Source organism: Notothenia rossii (genome assembly GCF_949606895.1).
Source record: "Notothenia rossii genome assembly, contig: scaffold_358, whole genome shotgun sequence".
Classification (NCBI taxonomy): domain Eukaryota; kingdom Metazoa; phylum Chordata; class Actinopteri; order Perciformes; family Nototheniidae; genus Notothenia; species Notothenia rossii.
The window spans coordinates 1-5,085 of NW_027640076.1; positions in this window are offsets into that span (position 1 = coordinate 1).

Here is a 5,085-nt window from a genome sequence, read left to right on the forward strand (position 1 = left end):
AATGGTCCATTATGTTTCTGATGATGGCATGTGTCTGTGACAAATTGTGGTTTGCTAAGTACACACAGTTACCGTGAGCGTCTGGGACTTACAGAGTTTCTTTGTGTGGTTTATTTCACTTTGTGAGATTCAATAGGAGCACGATGCTAAGGCAAGGTTTGTTGAGCCAGTTGTATAACTGTTCTGTATAATGGATGGAAGTGATTCATCAAGCCCCCTGATACTATTGTAAAATATATAACATCAATTTGAGTACCCTAATAGAGAACAATCTTCAAAAATATACTATATATATTACAAATTATATAAAGTACGTTCTTTCTTTTACATTTAAAGTGCAATCCAGTAATGTAGCAAGAGTACAATATGTGCAAATTGTCCAGGGTTGTTGAAAGGGATAAATTAATTACAAATGAATGAGTTTAGTGAGATGTTCAAGGACACTTCGACAGCCAAACCACAATTTGAATTAATGGACAACCTAATTCTACTGCATAATCCACATCCACCTCATATAGGGTCACAACAGGTACAATATTATTATGCAACAGATAATGCTCTTCTCTTTCTGTGACACGATTTTCACATCAAATCTGACAATATTCCACTTCATAACTTTAATCCAATCTTAACCTTTGTGGACTCAGTGTGCCGGAAGAGTTTTAGAAACAGCAGTGTTTAAAGGACACAGTGAAATGTCCAACTGCAGGTGATTTGTAAAATATGTTACAGAGCTCACATCCAACTTTGTGAGTCCTTCTATTGACCCCGACAACATCCACTTCCTCGGATCAAACCTGATTAAAAACTCTTCCTCTCACTCACTCTCATTATGTTCTCCTTTATATCGCAAAGGCTTTTATTTCCTAATCATGTTTGCATTATAAAACCAGTGCATCTCGCTTACCTGTCAGCGTGATCCCAGCCTCTCTTAACTCTCCCCCCTCCTCACTCATATGGTAATCACTTCAATGAGTAGACCCCTCACTTTCAATGCCACGAAGACATGATGAAAGTGAACTCTTGAGATTATGTTGTGAATTGTCTTGCGCCTGCATAAAGAAGGGAAGTCGGTGTGAGAGGTTAATCAGAGGACAGGCGTCTGAGAAGAGGCCGAGGGTCTCTGCGCTCAGGATGAGCTGCAAACACACAACCTCCCTGGAGAGGGGGTTAGTGAACACTTCCTCGATGAGACAGCTAAGGAAGGATGAAAGGATACATTCGTTGTTGATCTTTTAATGAAACGACTATATGATGATTTGTCTTTTGTTATATCTGATAAAGGAAGTCGGAATACAATTGAAATCGATCTCACTCTCAGCAACTTCACCACAAGTGGATAAAGAAGTTCTGACCCCGAACACCACTCAGTCCAAAAGCATTTTTTTTTAAAAGTATAATTGATTCTGTCAAAAGCCGCATGAAACAGAAAGTACTGAATGTGTTTTCCAGATGGCACAAACTAAAACACACATTGTCATTTATTTGGAGAACTTGTTGGGCCTAACGCTGATGCTTTATTCTTAAGTAAATAACTCAGTCCAATCATATACAAGAAAACAAGCAGCGAACAAATGCTATCCGTGAATTCTCTAAGACACTGGCCGTTTCTCAATCTCGAGGAATCTGGCTTCCAAGCCAATATTTCAAGGATACTACGTCATCGAGTGCCGCCGAAGGACTGTTCCAATCTCCAGCATACTTGGAATTCCACCGAGGCCGTGTCCTTGGTTTGGGGGTACTTTCGAGGCTGCACATGGGTAGACTTCGCGTCATTAAAATCCCCACAATGCTTTGTGCACGGACCAATTTCAAAAACCCTTGCGGAGAATGGCTGAACCGACGCAGCGCATCACACATTTAAATGTAAGTATGTAGTGGCGTAGAACATGTGTTGGTAAATATGTTACTTTGTTGCATTTGTTATCACCAAAAATGTGTTCCGTGAAAGTAAAGTAAAGTTCATAATTAGATAGACATTGTGAAGGTATTTATTTTCGGTACAGTTTATGTTGAAACCGTTAGAGAGAGTGGCACACTTGTTAGCCTGTTCCATTCTTCTTTGTTTTCCGAAGCCATGGCTTGGAAGTATACTTGCTTCGTTTCTGAAGGAAGTGACTTGGAAGTATGCGACTACCAAGCCAGTATCCTCGCGATTGAGAAACGGCCTTCGTTTGCCGATTGCCATGAAGGATTCTTGCCTCGCTTCTGAAGCAAGTGACTGGGAAGACATGTGCTACCAAGCAAGCATCCTCTCGATTGAGAAACAGCCGCTGTCTAAACATTCCTACAATCAAACCGTAAAACCATCCACTCCTAAACAATTAGCAAATCCACCTTTCACCCTTTTGGAGTTTCCATTCAAAACCTATGTCTATGTTTCTATCAGAGAATAGGGCTATCAGAGTATAAGACGTAATATATTATAAACTGTATATATGATTCTAAAACATTATATGATGAATTGACACGACAGAAGATAAGTGATAATTGAAGAGATTACTGTAGTTTTATATAATGCAGTATTAGCTTGTAACATATCAAATATTATTCCCCAAAATCATCGTTCCTCCAATGCTTTCCAGGGATTATGAAGTCATTTTGAGAAGGAACAACAAGGACTATAGTGTCCCTCCAAATTACCGGCACCCCGACGCGGGCCGTCACTGCTGATTAAAGCCCCCCCCCGCTGAACACCTCATTTCCTCTCCTGTGGATACTCTGGACAAACGTCTGCAATACACAGCCGGCTAATCCTGGCTGCAGGGTGACACGCTCATCTATACTCACACACTTCAGGCTGAGAATGCAAAAGCAGTCATGCATTATGTACTTGGATGGCCGAGGGGCTTAAAAGCACCAAAGGAGGGTCCCAGTTTTTCTTGCACACAAAAGAGAGACAGGAAATGGCAGCTGCATCGTCGATTAATTTCGAAATAAATGAGCTACGACTATGATGATTGGTAGCTATTCATTTCAGCTGAGATGGCAAAAGTACACACATCCTTTATTCAAGTAGAAGTACAGATACTCGTGTTTAAACATACTCTGGTAAAAGTAGAAGTACTGACTAAACTTCTTTACTCAAGTAAAAGTAAAGAATTATGGGCTTTGAAATGTACTTAAGTAAAAAGTACCCATACCTACCAGCTGCTTTAAAGAGTACCTGACCTCCCTTTATATTAATAGAACAATAATGTCATTGTTAGCTAATGAATGTTTCCATGCTGAACAACGGCAACATGACAACGTTTTCATTGGTCCCTCTTCTTTAGAGAAGACCGGGAAATGATGGATACACGGATCGTGTTCAAATCAATAGGCACGCAATGACTCTAAATAATAATGATCACGCCACCAAACACACATTCAAACTAAAGGAACCAGCCTGTTTGGAAAATGTGAGAAGTAGAAAGTACCGGTATTTGGGTTGAAAATGTAAAAAGTGAAAGTAAAAAGTCGTCAGAAAAATAAGTAGTGGAGTAAAGTGTACTTAAGTACAGTAACAAAGTATTTGTACTCCACTACTTCCCAGCTCTGCATTTGAGGTTAGCATTTAGAACTTCTAATGAAAAGTAGAATTAGTATCTGCTCTGTTATATAGCCAGCTTAACAGTTGAATAATATGACTGTATTTCATCTATAGAAGGTGCATCAGACCCCGCAGAGCGCTCTGTGTGCGGCTCACCTTTAGTGTTGCAGAGTGTACGAAATGAATCAATCCTATTAGACCTCACCCCGCCTGATTGGGCCTCTTCTTTGTCTCCTATTTGTCTCCCACCTCCACTCAGCTTCAACGCACTTAAACATTCATTACGTTGTAGCGGAGCCTCACATCATTAGAGGAATTGAGCGTGGCGCTCTCTGAGGTGCTGTGAAGCTGACCGTTGCGCGGCCCGACCAAGCAAGGAGGCAGAGGCAGAGAATTAAAATATAACCTGTGTGGGCATTTATTCATCTCTGTGGTACATGACACAGCCTCAATATTGCTGCCCAGGTGAACACAGTCACCAGCCACAAGGATCTCACCCACACTACCTAACAGGAAACACAGAGCCTAAATACCACAGTAATTAACCCAACAAGACACAGGTGAGGGGGGAGGAGACAACACAGGGCACCAGGTGAACGTAATCAGGAGCAACAGAAAAAACGCAAGGGGGAACACTTTTCAAAATAAAACACATGTGCAATATACAAAGCCGTCAGTCCACAGTGACGAAGACATCTTGTGAGAGAGATGGCATGAGTGTGTGTGAGAGAGATGGCATGAGTGAGGCGTGTGGCGCAGTGGATAGCCTTGGTGTTGGGATCAGGGGGTCACAGGTTCAAACCCCACATGTTGTTGTGTCCCTGGGCAAGACAATTCACCCCAAAGTGCTCCTGTGGGGATTGCCCACAGTATTGAGTATGGAAGTCGCTTTGGATAAGAGCATCTAATAAGTAACCTGTGTTTGTGTTCTCGTGCTCTTCTAAGCATGTGTAAACAAATATGTATGTCAGACTGGAATATGCAGACATTTACAGGAGAGCACAGAGAGAAAGGACACATTCAGGAAAGATAAAAGTAGAGGAGGTCTGTGTTTAGAACCTGGCTGACTATCAAAATGTCTGAGGTTTTCTTCCCTTTATAGAGATATGCAGAACCAGTGCAGGGCTGAAAGTAGAAAACATTTTTGTAACTGATTAATTTGTTCATTAGTTTCTTGATTCAAAAGGTGCCCCGAGGAGTTTCTTTGTAAGCAAACAAAATGTATGTTTACAATAAGTGTTACACTGTCCTGGAGCTCTAACAAATGTGTTGAATGCACTTCCTCCGCCTCTACACAATGGGAACTATTGTTTTTGCATTTCTCTGTGCATTTTACCCAACAGCGGTTTATGAAATCATTGGCAAGATTGTTAATTGTCTACATAAACCCACTCATATAAAAAAAACAGGCCGTCAACCCCCAAAAACTGGTCTTTTGTCTTCTGTACAGCTTATTTGAACCCTATTTATTGTTAGGCACAACATTTCGAGGCCTTTGTAATTATGACAAGCGCAAAGGATGACCTGGTGATAAAGCAGAAAGAGTCCAGTGT